General features: G+C 38.8%; 1 long non-coding RNA gene across 1 annotated transcript; it reads left to right on the top strand.

Annotated features, from left to right (window-relative positions):
- The first annotated feature begins 227 nt into the window (after positions 1-227).
- Positions 228-8,091, top strand: LOC311103520. The gene is made up of 2 exons (XR_014610096.1): positions 228-1,107; positions 6,601-8,091. It is a non-coding gene; the product is annotated as an uncharacterized lncRNA (long non-coding RNA).
- The last annotated feature ends 6,872 nt before the right edge of the window (positions 8,092-14,963 follow it).

Genomic DNA, 14,963 nt, shown 5'->3' with positions numbered 1-14,963 from the left:
CATCGTTATCGGTGATCAGGCATACCACTGTTGTGTCGTCGGCAAACTTAATGATGGTGTTGGAGTCGTGCCAGGCCATGCAGTCATGGGTGAACAGAGAGTACAGGAGGGGACTGAGCACGCACCCCTGAGGGGCCCCCGTGTTGAGGATCAGTGTGGCAGATGTGTTGTTACCTACCCTTACCACCTGGGGGCGGCCTGTCAGGAAGTCTGTGGTGTTATTTTATGTATCATGAAGGTAAGTGTAGGGAAAGGTCAAAGGCCAAATAATAATATTAGTAATAAGCATGGATATGTTGTAAAATTGAAAATCTATATGCCTTGGAGTGTTTATGGATTGAGAGCCAGTTGAATTCAGAGCAGAGATAATTATGTGTTTTTCATGAAAACTTCTGCAGCTGGTTTAGGAATATGAATGACGTGATGGCTGTGGAGATAGAAGTAACAATGGAGCTAGTGTTTGCGTTTCTTTATGTTTATGACCTTATGACCTGACACATGGCCACATGCACATCATCTCAGGGGCTGAGAGGATGATGAATGATAAATGTTTTATAATGTATTATGAAATGATAATGGTGAAACAGAATGAACATGTTTGATATTTTATAATCCAGATATATGTTTAAATAATGAATATAGACATTAAGGATATGATGTGTTATTTTACAGGGGTTTTTAAACTGAGGCCATGGGGTTGTTCTAGACATCTGGTTTGCATTTACATTAGTTTTTTAAGAAGGGGCTTTTGAGAAGGGGCCTAGGCACGCAGCCAATAGAATGATCGAATGAGAGGGTGGTACGAACTAAAAAAAAGTTAGGAATGTTTGTACATGTGGCTATAAAATTGAGCTCTTGGCGAAAAAGGGACAGTCTTTGTCTCTTTGGAAAAAGGCTCGGCTTTGTTTTTTAAATAAAGTCTAAATTCTTAAATTCACAGGCTCTGATGTCTTGAGAGATATTTTTGAGTTAATTATCTAGTCAAATGTTTCTACAACATAATTGGCGACCACGAAGGGACTTGATAGGGATCAGTGACGGTATGTATTTGCAGTTGTGAAACGGCTTGGACGGACCATACAAACAAAAGCGGCCGCTTTTAAAAAGGTAAGAAGTTCTTACTAAAATAGTATAAAGTTTGTGTGGTCCGATCCGGGACTCGGCAACATCTAAAGAAATACCAAGTAGGTCTCTCCAAATTTAAGAACCAGAAAGTTAGACACTAGGAGCTTTTGAATTTAAGAATACATGTTGCTGTTGTTTGTCTGAACCGTCTGTTCAATTGATTTGATTCATTTGATTCAGTTGATTCATCTTGCTGATTGCTCTGTCTGGGTCATTTCGACATGGGTGGTTGTACGGCTGGTTGAGCGATCAGACAATAACATGTTAAGTCCTACAGATACCGCTTTAGACGTGTTGGGGAAGTGAATCGTCTTGAGGACTGCATAGGTAGGCAGAAATCCTGGGGTAATACCGCTTCTTTTTCTGTGTTGAGGAAGTGTAACAGAAAAATTAGGGCAGAATTGACAGGTCACTTAGGAAAGTGTAGTATAAATAGAAATCTTGTGGATACCGCTTTGGGGCTATAATTAGCATTCCATTGGCCTGAACAGACAAGATTACTTACGGATACCGCTCTGATGATAAATTCTTTGTTAGAGGTCTGTACGGGTAAGTAGTGAATCATCCTGTGTTGTGATGATGTCAATATTATGTAGGGTCTATCAGGAAAAAAAGTTAGGTCATCCTGAGTAGGTGAACGGGTTAAATAGCTACAAGGGCTTCCAAATTTTGATAAAGTGTTATATATAGAGTAGGTCTGCTCATCTGTGTGAGTGAGAATATAATATTAAATCCTGTAAGTAGATAGTCTTTCTGTAAGGAAGGGAAATCTATTTGAGGTTGGTTGAAGCTTCTGTCTGATGGAGAAAGGTTTGCCCAATCTCTCTTAGGAAAGAGAAGAATAAATGGTGCGTGGGTATTCATTGACCAACTGAGTGTAGAAAATTCACGTTACCAGGAGGGGTAGAATAAATCCTGTTGGAGGAACAGGTCACGTTTATTGGTGTGGTCATATGACGTCTATGCATTGTATTTTGATACATCTGTTAGAGTATGTTTCGGACGATATATTTAGAAACGTTAGAGGTAATGCAGTATTATGATAAATTGACTACGTAAAATAATAAAATTATAGGTGTTGACTTGTTCAAAAACGTAGGTGGATGTGGAAATGGGAGAGAGTACATAGGACATGTGGTAGAATTAAGCATAATAATAAACGATATATTATTTCAGAAGCAGATATATAATTCATTTGGTTAGGTTGTTAGATCTGTTTCCAAATCAATGAATGTGGGGTTTGACTTGTTGACTGCTAAGTTGATTACGTTGAGCGTGTGAGAACTGTGTCCTTCAGAACTATTTTCTGATAAAGTGTGGTATGTTCCAGATACTAATACTACTGACTATTATCATTGGAATAAAAGAGGATTAACTTGTCATTTCGATAAAGCATGGATTCTGCATCGCTGAACAGAGTCTAGGTTTTCTAAGTATAGTTTAGCTATTGTTGGGATGTGAATAGATTTTACTAAAAGCATGAATTAGTTTCCGGTAAAAAGAGAGTCATACTTGTTTGACTGTATCGAGCTGAAATAGTTATTTAAAGAAATTTTGAATAGTTGGATGGAAAACATCTATTTGACAAAATTCTAATTGTTATTATTTTATTCTATGGTTTGCGTCACCAGTGGTGTATGCGAATATTTGGTGAATTGTAGAATCATAATGTATTTTCATTACGTGAACTAGGGGATGCAAGGAGCTTTGGTTATTATGCTGAGTGAATAAGCACCCATTTATAGTGGGTTCTAGATTTGTTGACTAAACAAACGTATATTTTAAACAAAAGTAATGCAATAGGCTACAATTATAACATTATCAGAAAAGGGCGCTATACGCTTATCTGTGGCTCGTGTAGCTCAGTTGGTAGAGCACGGTGCTGACAAAGCCAGGGTTGGGTGTTCGATTCCCAAGGGGGGCTAGTATAAGTAAAGGAATGTATGAGCTCACGAAGTGAGTGTTGTTTGGAAAAAGAGCATCTGCTAAAATGTTAACGGGTATGGAGAGGAGACTACGTGGTAGTAATTTTTAGTCATTGAATGAGGTTTTGCTAGATTAAACAAATGGCAATAGTGGGATATGTCTATAGATACATTGGATTGGGATAAATTGATTATTTAAATATATGATGGTAAACTATAGCAAGTGTTTGGTGTTACTTGTAGCTTACATAGCAAGGATAGTTAATTCATTCTGTAATGGCGGAGTGATGGTTTAATTGTGTGGCTATGATTTTAGTTGATTACAGGAGAAATAGGATATAGGTTACTATGGCAATTTAGGATGGTTAATGTTGTTAAGTGGGGTTTTTAAACCCTATGATAGAGGTAAATGCAGAATGCTGTTTGAAAGTGGTTTTATTTCGTCTGCTAGGAAAAATTGAAGAATTTCCATTTTTTCTCTGTGGATGTTAAACTTGCTGAAATGTGAGAGCGCTATAATGGACATTATGGGGTACGTTAGGTGTACGGGGATCGCGTGGTGTGGGAGGTCGTGGAATGTTATTGGCAGGAGATTGCTAGCTAGTTAGCGGTGAAAGCTAGTGTGGGTTTTCGTTGGGTGATGTCATTTGCTCTATGAACTGGAAGTAGATGCTTTGTGTGGCACTGGTGGAGCGCCGGGTAATGGTACTTTTATGGTGAAAGTTGTCAATGTGTGCAGAGGGTCCCTGGTTCGAATCCAGTAGGGGACAGAAAGCAAATCTTTTACATTGATGTTATTGATGTGAATTACTGGTTTCATTGATAACATTATAGGGAAGATGTCCTACCAATCTATGTCGAATAGGATAACATAGTAATTGAAATAGCATATTGGTGAATTTGATGTTTTATTGATTTATATTTAGGAGAATGAGAATATGTTATTAGGTAGTATTGCTGTGTGGAGACGATTAACTAATGAAGAACATGTCTCGATAGTTGAATAAGGAACGATATTTGATAATTGATCATTTTATTATGACATTATATAGTTTGTTTAAACAGCAGTGAGTTATGATGATGTTTTATTACTTCAGATAACGATGAATTGTTTATAGTACGTTGAACCTTGGGAGGTAGTTGTTGCTGTTGACTTGATGGATTAAGTAGACATCTTTTTATGGGTTTTGGATTATGAAACAATAAGTTTATATTTGGGAAAAAAAAAAAAGAAAACATCGATGCAACAGTTTGCGACGTTTAAATTACTAAAAAGGGGTTATAGGTTTATGATGTTTTGTGTGTAATTACTATCTTTGGATTGATGATTATATGTTAACGACATGTATACTTTCTCTTCCAGGAACATGGGGATTTCTTTATTGGGAGGTTAGAAAAGTCTGTAGGCTAGGGTGGAACTAGTTAGTAAAATTAAGTAGTTTTATTTTTAGGTTGTCATAGGGAGTTACAAAAATAAATAAGGCCTGGCCATTTTTGTTTGGTTATTGTTTTACTATATGGTGTTCAAATAACCACAAACAAACTACTTAGTATGAAATGTTAGTTGTATAGGATTTTTATTTCTATTTGGGGGTTTTTGACAGGATGGAAGTGAAATATCTTAAAGGGGCATACACATGTAATGTGGGTTTTATTTACTGAGGGATAAGTAAATATGTGTGATTTATTTTGAAAAGAGCTGTACTAAGGAATTACAACATTTATGAAAGGTTTTGATGGTTGTTAGAAGTAGTATACTATAGGATGAAACAATTCATTGAATGATTTCAATGACCTCTGAAATCTGTCCTGGCTTTATAGTGTGATCTGATCACCCGCACTATGAATTCTAGAGGCATGCTGAATTAAGGGGTTAGATAAAATAAGGATAATTGTGAAGAAGTTTACAAGTTGGAAAAATCCTATATATAAATTAGTCTAAACAGGATAAGGATGTAGTGAGAGAGTTAGTCCTGAATGAGAAGTATTCATTGAATAGTGTTATGGAATACAGTTAAGTAAAGATATGCTCAAGGGTTGTTATTTTAAAGTTAGTTATTATTTTAGGTTTGATAGGCAATATTGTTTTGTTTTGTTTTTGTACACATAAATCACGATGTGATGTATGTGTCCAAGGGGGGAAGTTGGATTTATTAGAGGTTTTAATGGTTTATTATGGTTTTGTGGGGAAATATGCAAGGTGTATTAAGGATGTGAAAGTAGTAATAATGTGTTATGGGTTAGGTTAAATCATTTTTGTTTTTGTGATAGGAGGCATGGTGTAGAGGTGGTCTGTCTATGAGATACATGGACTACAACAAGCTGGAAGCAGGTGTGCTTCATAATCTCAAGGCTTCTCTTGACGGATGAGAGGACATGAGTAGCATACTGTGTCTCACCTAAACTAACAATGTTCTTAAGATTTTATTTTCATGGGTGAAGATAACTATGTCCAACTGAGTAGGATAATCTGAGTATTTTCTGTGCCCTGGAGACTATGTGATGGCAAAATACTACAGAAGAAAGAGCTGGAAAGGTGTTGTTGGCTACCTTAATGAGGGTAAAACTGGTGGAGACAGATACTAAGATTAATGTTTTCCACTATAGGAGTGTTCCAACTTCAGCCATTGGGTAGTATTGTTGTTTTTTGTGTGTGTCTGTGCTTGTGTTTTTGCAGCAGTAACTCTGAGTTTCCTTATGAGAAGGCTGATAGAAGGACACTTTTCACAGACCGATGTCGATAGATTGAGAGGGACTTTGGCTGATCCGGAGATCCTAGTGATGGGGGAAGGTTAACAACAGAAGTGACCTACATATTGTTGTCCAGGTTATACCAACGATGGTACGGATAGAGGGGAGTATTGGGTATCATCTTAACCATTGTACCAGAGTGAGGGAACTGATGATTGAGAGATTCCAGATCTCCAAGACGCACCAGATATCCTTATCATTGATTTCTATGTACTTGACTAGTTACCTGAGAATAAGGGGAATGGAGTACTGAGAATAATAATAAAGAGCAGAAGAACAAGACATAGAAGGGATATAGAAAGGAGTAGAATGTAGATTCTTGCACAGGCAGGAACCATAACTAAAAATACAGGAAGGGATCACTATTAAAATACTAGGGTTAAATAGTATTGGTGTGTGAGAAACCAGCACAAAGAGTATGGGGAAGTCACATGGGGTAGTGTGACCTTAAGATAATGAAAGAAAGAGACAAGTGAATCATAGACATAAGGAGAACAGTCCAAGACTTAGATAACCAATTTGATGTAGTATTTGGTGTTAGATTTCCAGGGGAAAGTGTTATTAGAAGAGAGAAGTATAAGCAAGTGTTAGAATAGGAACAAGGAAAGGGAAACTTAATGTCAAATAGAGTATGAGAAAAATATAGGAATGTTACAATAAAACAATTGGGTTATATAATTTGGGAAGAATTCAAGGGAGAATGTGAAACATAATGATTTGTCATGTAGATGATGTTACTAGGGATGTTTTGGATTGGAAATTAACTCAACTGAACTGTTATGATCTGTCCTTTCCTGAGGTTACAACGGATGGTGTCGTAATGCATTGCAGAGATCAATTGGCTCAGAACGGTGTAAACCTCAATAAAAACCAAAAATCCTCTACTTGGCTGAAGAGGAAACAACAAAGGCGTTGAAGATGTTCCTGTCCGACCCACTTCTGCATCAAATCAAAGCAATATACTGGGTTGCACATGGACAAAACAGGATGATGGTGGAGGTGTGGTGGTTCAGGTGTGACATTGGAATTGGGACATTGTTATGGGTAATTCAAGATGAACTATGAACAACATAATGAAGAATAATGAAGACGCCAGAAGATTGAGTGCCGGTAGAGGAAGGAGTGTTAGTTGAGGTAGTATGTTGATTAAGGAGGTATTATACACTACTAAATTTATAGTAATTTGGACAATGCATTAGGGTACTGATCTGATGTAATTCTTGTTATGAGGAAGTTAATGCTAGAATTATTATAATATAAATATACATTCAGCCAGTATTGATATGTGCCAAGGTGAGAGTTTTAACTTGAATGATGGAACAAAGGTGACTAATTAAGAATTGTCATTTTAAAGTGTTTGGGTAATTCATTTGATTATGATTATAAATTATAAGTGGACTGACTGATCTGAATAACTTATAATATTAATGCTTAGTGATGTTGACATGGCAATTAATTGATTAAGATATGGATATTGATTATTTTAATTGTTATAATACTTGTGATATGAGTAATTAATTTTTGTATTGATGGGACAATATTATAATGTCCCAAAGGGGGGATATGTGGTGTTATTTTATGTATCATGAAGGTAAGTGTAGGGAAAGGTCAAAGGCCAAATAATAATATTAGTAATAAGCATGGATATGTTGTAAAATTGAAAATCTATATGCCTTGGAGTGTTTATGGATTGAGAGCCAGTTGAATTCAGAGCAGAGATAATTATGTGTTTTTCATGAAAACTTCTGCAGCTGGTTTAGGAATATGAATGACGTGATGGCTGTGGAGATAGAAGTAACAATGGAGCTAGTGTTTGCGTTTCTTTATGTTTATGACCTTATGACCTGACACATGGCCACATGCACATCATCTCAGGGGCTGAGAGGATGATGAATGATAAATGTTTTATAATGTATTATGAAATGATAATGGTGAAACAGAATGAACATGTTTGATATTTTATAATCCAGATATATGTTTAAATAATGAATATAGACATTAAGGATATGATGTGTTATTTTACAGGGGTTTTTAAACTGAGGCCATGGGGTTGTTCTAGACATCTGGTTTGCATTTACATTAGTTTTTTAAGAAGGGGCTTTTGAGAAGGGGCCTAGGCACGCAGCCAATAGAATGATCGAATGAGAGGGTGGTACGAACTAAAAAAAAGTTAGGAATGTTTGTACATGTGGCTATAAAATTGAGCTCTTGGCGAAAAAGGGACAGTCTTTGTCTCTTTGGAAAAAGGCTCGGCTTTGTTTTTTAAATAAAGTCTAAATTCTTAAATTCACAGGCTCTGATGTCTTGAGAGATATTTTTGAGTTAATTATCTAGTCAAATGTTTCTACAACAAGTCCAGGATCCAGTTGCAGAGGGAGGTGTTTAGTCCCAGGATCCTTAGCTTAGTGATGAGCTTAGAGGGCACTATGGTGTTGAATGCTGAGCTGTAGTCAATGAATAGCATTCTCACGCAGGTGTTCCTCTTGTCCAGGTGTGAAAGGGCAGTGTGGAGTGCAATAGAGATTGCATCATCTGTGGATCTGTTGGGGCGGTATGCAAATTGTAGTGGGTCTAAGGTTTCTGGGATAATGCTGTTGATGTGAGCCATGACCAGCCTTTCAAAGCACTTCATGGCTACAGACGTCAGTGCTACGGGTCGGTAGTCATTTAGGCAGGTTATCTTAGAGTCCTTGGGCACGGGGACAATGGTGGTCTGCTTGAAACACGTTGGTATTACAGACTCAGTCAGGGACATGTTGAAAATGTCAGTGAAGACACTTGCCAGTTGGTCAGCACATGCTCGGAGTACACGTCCTGGTAATCCGTCTGGCCCTGCGGCCTTGTGAATGTTGACCTGCTTAAAAGTCTTACTCACATCGGCTACGGAGAGCGTGATCACATAGTCATCCGGAACAGCTGGTGCTCTCATGCATGCTTCAGTGTTGCTTGCCTCGAAGCGAGCATAGAAGTGGTTTAGCTCGTCTGGTAGGCTTGTGTCACTGGGCAGCTCGCGGCTGTGCTTCCCTTTGTAGTCTGTAATAGTTTTCAAGCCCTGCCACATCCGACGAGCGTCAGATCCAGTGTAGTACGATTCAATCTTAGTCCTGTATTGACCCTTTGCCTGTTTGATGGTTCATCGGAGGGCATAGCGGGATTTCTTATAAGCACCCGGGTTAGAGTCCCGTTCCTTGAAAGCGGCAGCTCTACCCTTTAGCTCAGTGTGGATGTTTCCTGTAATCCATGGCTTCTGGTTGGGGTATGTACGTACGGTCACTGTGGGGATGATGTCATCGATGCACATATTGATGAAGCCAGTGACTGATGTGGTGTACTCCTCAATGCTGTCTGAAGAATCCCGGAACATTTTCCAGTCTGTGCTAGCAAAACAGTCCTGTAGCTTAGCATCTGCGTCATCTGACCACTTTTTTATTAACTGAGTCACTGGTGCTTCCTGCTTTAGTTTTTGCTTATAAGCAGGAATCAGGAGTATAGAGTAATGGTCAGATTTGCCAAATGGAGGGCGAGGGAGAGCTTTGTATGCGTCTCTGTGTGTGGAGTAAAGGTGGTCTAGAGTTTTTTTTCCTCTGGTTGCACATTTAACATGCTGGTAGAAATTAGGTAGAACGGATTTAAGTTTCCCTGCATTAAAGTCCCCGGCCACTAGGAGCGCTGCATCTGGATGAGCGTTTTCCTGTTGATTTATGGCCTTGTACAACTCATTCAGTGCAATCTTAATGCCAGCATTGGTTTGTGGTGGTAAATAGACAGCTATGAAAAATATAGATGAAAACTCTCTTGGTAAATAGTGTGGTCTACAGCTTATCATAAGATACTCTACCTCAGGCGAGCAAAACCTCGAGACTTCCTTAGTATTTGATTTTGTGCACCAGCTGTTGTTTACAAATATACACAGACCGCCACCCCTTGTCTTACCGGAGTCAGCCGTTCTATCCTGCCGATGTAGCGTATAGCCCGCTAGCTGTATGTTATCCATGTCGTCGTTCAGCCACGACTCGGTGAAACATAAGATATTACAGTTTTTAATGTCCCGTTGGTAGGATAACCGTAATCTTAAATCATCCAATTTATTTTCAAATGATTGAACGTTGGCTAATAGGATTGATGGAAGAGGCAGTTTACTCGCTCGCCGTCGGATCCTTACAAGGCACCCCGATCTACGTCCACGATATCTCCGTCTCTTCCTCACGCGAATGACGGGGATTTGGGCCTTGTCGGGTGTCTGTATGATATCCTTTGCGGCCGCCTCGTTGAAGAAAAAATCTTCGTCCAATACGAGGTGAGTAATCGCTGTCCTGATATCCAGAAGCTCTTTTTGGTTATAAGAGACGATGGCAGAAACATTATGTACAAAATAAATTACAAATAACGCGGAAAAACACACATAATAGTACAATTGGTTAGAGGGATGTAAAACGGCAGCCATCTTCTCCGGCGCTGTTATTATTACAAGGTCAAGCTGTTATGTGAAATGAACTCTCATTTTAATATGGTCACTCTGGATAACAGCATCTGCTAAATGACTAATGTGTAATATGGTGAAACTATTCAAAAAAATGTTTTTTTTCTAAATCAAGAGAAACATTGAACATATTCCTGCTACCAATCACTTTTCCCTGTTTACATGTATATCCTTCTACCAGTCACTTTTTAAGCACAATTACTTTTTCATCTTAATACACATTAACTCAATCTAACTAATGTTATCCATATTCTTGCCATGTGCTGTTGATCTGGCATTTGTGCTGTTGTTATGTTGGTAAGTCCCACCCTTCTTCCAATTTCAGCGATATGATTCGCTGCCACGAGCTCTCAATAACTTTTCATTGGATCTGTAAACTGTCCATTTGTGTCAGCGAATCAAATGGCTGAAATGTTATGGACAGTTTGGCGATTCATTTAAATATTATTGAGAGCTCTTGTGCCAGCGAATCATATCGCTGAAAACGGAAGAAGGATGGGATTAACATAAATGGAACAAGAGATATCGACGTATGTGGCAAACCTAGCTAGCTAGCTACAGCAAATAACATGGATGAATATAATGTTAGTTAGCTTGAGTTAAATAACGCGCATTAACATTAAACGGTAATTGCATTTAAAGTGTAAGTGAAAGAGGATGTTAATGTGCAATGTGCTACAGAGTACGTTTAATAATTGCACCTGTAGCTAGTGAAGTTAGCTAGCACTAGCAATGGGTCGACGACATGTTGCAATTGCAACATCAACTAGCTACTCAGTTACCTTATTAACTAGCATAAAAAAAAAAAAATATATATATATATATAGCTGTAATTGTTACTGTAGCCTGCACATCTTCCAGTTTTCACAGCGGTCACAAATCCTGTTATACCCCATGCAACGTTGATTTTGTTGTAATTTTGTTTCACATGTTTGTTTGTTTTTGACAAGTTGTTGGTATATTATTGTGTCCTTTTTAAAATAAATCTAATATTGTAACACAGAGGTTTTTAAATGACATAACACCCTGTTATAAAATATTCTATGTTGATTCTTATGTATCATGTAATAACATATTATATAACTTGTCATGCAGACTGTGTAATAGCAGTTGTTATTCACAGTTGACATTAGCGCATATGACAACAGGATGAACAGCCATTATAATGGGTTTTATAACATCTCATGCCGTGACTCATAACAATTTAAAACGACTTATGGCTATTGTTATGTGATATATAGCTGTTATAAAGGCTTTATGAATGCAGGCAGAAGGACACCTACAGTAAAGTGTTACTTTTTTTTTTTAAACCAAGTTACACTACCCAAAATGTACTGTATTCGTGTAACGCCCCATAGCTGATTGATTTGGAATAGCAATCACTCTCACCCTCTTCTGATTTGGAATAGCAATCACTCTCACCCTCTTCTGATAATATACGATTGTCCTTCTTTCACACATTAGCTTTTGGCCCTTGTGAAAAAAACTTATTTTACATATTTTAACACATGGGGAAATAGGTTATCATAAATGCATTTTCTTTAGTTATATAGGTTTTTAGAGTTCCAAGCAACAGAGCTTCTGGAAACGTATTGATATGCTGGTGTAATTATTGTTCTGCTTCAGTATCTTTCACAAACCATGCTAACTTCACTTCCACAGGGAGGGGGAGGGGCATCTCCTAACAAACCCATACAGTTTGGTATGGCTATATACATCACGAAAATGATGCGCACACATCGATGGGGCAGAAGGCTATGTGTTGTTAGGATCCTGAACGGTCAGACGGCTAGCAACAATGACAAAAAGCTGCCATGTGGGAGCTAGGTGGCTTGTTTCAGCTAGTTGTATCTTGTTATTGGTACCATGTCTTGTTTTGAGGTGTTTTGACGTATGTCACGTCTATGCTAATATGGCTAAAATTAGCTAGCTAACCAACAATTGTAACAATGTAGTCGAGAGACAAAATAATGAAAATGTATTTATGTTTTTAATAAACATTTAGAGATTAGATGTTTACTGAACAAAAATATAAACGCAACATGCAACAATTTCAATGATTTTACTGAGTTACAGTTCATATAAGGAAATCTGTCAATTGAAATAAATAAATGAGGCCCTAATCTATGGATTTCACATGACTGGGCAGGGGCGCAGCCATGGGTGGGCCTGGGAGGGCATAGGCCCACCCACTTGTGAGCCAGGCCCAGCCAATCAGAATGAGTTTTTCCCCACAAAAGGGCTTTATTACAGACAGAAATACTCCAGGTGGCTGTTCTCAGACGATCCCGCAGCTGAAAAAGCCGGATGTGGAGGTCCTGAGCTGGCGTGGTTAGACGTGGTCTGCGGTTGTGAGGCCAGTTGGACATACTGACAAATTCTCTAAAACGACATTACATTCTCTGGCAACAGCTCTGGTGGACATTCCTGCAGTCAGCATGCCAATTGCACGCTCCCTCAAAACTTGAGACATCTGTGGCATTGTGTTGTGTGACAAAACTGCAAATGTTTCACCTTTTATTGTCCCCAGCACAAGGTGCACTTGTGTAATGATCATGCTGTTTAATCAGCTTCTTGATATGTCACACCTGTCATGTGGATGGATTATCTTCGCAAAGGAGAAATGCTCACTACATGGATGTAAACACATTTCTGCACAAAATTTGAGAGAAATCAGATTTTTGTGCGTATGGAACATTTCTGGGATCTTTTATTTCAGCTCACGAAACATGGGACCCACACTTTACATGTTGCGTTTATATTTTTGTTCAGTATAGTTCACATGTTGTCAATAATCCTTTGCAGGTGACAGTTGTTTTGCCCCAAAGTTGCACACGCAAAACAACCCACCCGTCTATAGCAAGCAGTTGAAAATGTATCTTGTTTATTTTCCAGTTATACATTTACATTTTAGTCATTTAGCAGACGCTCTTATCCAGAGCGACTTACAGTTAGTGAATACATATATTTTTTTTTATACTGGCCCCCCGTGGGAATCGAACCCACAACCCTGGCATTGCAAACGCCATGCTCTATCAACTGAGCTACATCCCTGCCGGCCATTCCCTCCCCTACCCTGGACGACGCTGGGCCAATTGTGCGCCGCCCATGAGTCTCCTGGTCGCGGCCGGCTGCTTATAAAAGTTACTGCCTGGCTGCAGCTATATTTGTATGATTTGTAAAAATCTGTGGCCTATCGTACTTGTAGGAGAGGAGACAGCTGAGCGAAGGTGCTGGTCACTACCCTGCTGAAAAAAACAGCATAGACCAGCCTAAATTTCAAGCATGGACCAGCATAGACCAGCATGGACCAGCATGGACCAGCTTGAAATTTAGGCTGGTCTATGCTGTTTTTTTCAGCAGGGTACTGACCAGCACCTTCGCTCAGCTCTCTCCTCTCCTGCAAGGTCTAGCTGGTTAGGCTGGCCAACCTGCTAGTCAAGCTGGTGATGCTGGTGACCAGCTCATGCTGGTACGCTGGTGATGCTGGTGATGCTGGTGAGCTGGTATGCTGGTGAGCAGCTTAATTAATTATTATTAGAGTTATTATTCGATTAATTATTTATCCAGGTGCTCCAGTATCAAAAGGTCATTTCAGTCATCTCAACAACAGTTGCACATTTTGATTTGTTGAGTGACTATTGCACATGAAGATAATTAAACAGTCTTTCACTTTAGTTAGATAATCCTCTGCATATCTATAGAGGGTTACTAGAGGGTTAGTGAATGGACTGAACATGCTCATCAGTTGATACATTTTTTAATGTTAAGTAGATAGTCTGTCAACTGTCCACTAAGCTCAACTTGTGTTTCACTTTATTTGGATAGTCCCAAAGCATATCTACAGATAGTTACTAGAATGACAACAAATATGCTGATAAGTTGTTACTGAAATGCAGTTGAGATGCTGCTGATAGTCTCCTGATTGTTTGTTGATCATCTATAGATGGGCTTGTCATTTGTGCAAGTGAGGGGATATGCTGTCGAAATGCTACTGATAGTCTACAAATAGTTTGTTGATCATCTGTAGATGGACTACAGACATGTTCTTGTTAAAAGTCAACAGACATGCAGTTGACATGTTACTGATAATCTGTTGAGCATCTACAAATGGACTATCCAAATAAAGTGTTACCATCTTTTGCTACACAAAGATAAACTCATCCAATCTGTTAGTTGGACTTATTGCACCCTTTACTGAAATGTTTGTTCCAGTTTAGATGGTTTAGATAGTCTCGTTTATTCATCTTTCTTACTCTGGCAGTCATTCTGAATGCAGATTGTGGGTGTATAACATTTCCAATTGTTGGATATCCCCACTCTGGCTGGATTCCAATAGGAATTAAACATAACTTTGCAAGCCAACATAATGTGACTTGCAGGCCTGATGTAGCCACTGTATTATGGAAAAACTACACCCTCAAAGTAAGGCCTCATAACATATGTAATGTACTATATTAAATAATTAAGCACTTTGATGGTGGTCACCAGCCTACCAGCATACCAACAGCTGGTCACCCGTGTCCAAAACACAGCAAAGGCTGGTCACCAGCAAAAACGAAGGCACCAATCTTACGCTAGGGCAGGCCTGCTCGCCATGTGCTCCACTATCTCATTGCTCCTCAAGGAGTGAGAGGAAAGTGATTGCTTTTAAGTGTCCTGGCGTATATCTCCCTGCCGTC

This window comes from Coregonus lavaretus (assembly GCF_964263955.1).
Source record: "Coregonus lavaretus genome assembly, chromosome: 28".
NCBI lineage: Eukaryota > Metazoa > Chordata > Actinopteri > Salmoniformes > Salmonidae > Coregonus > Coregonus lavaretus.
Note: the sequence above shows the minus strand (reverse complement) of the source record. Positions and strands in the feature narration are given on the sequence as shown.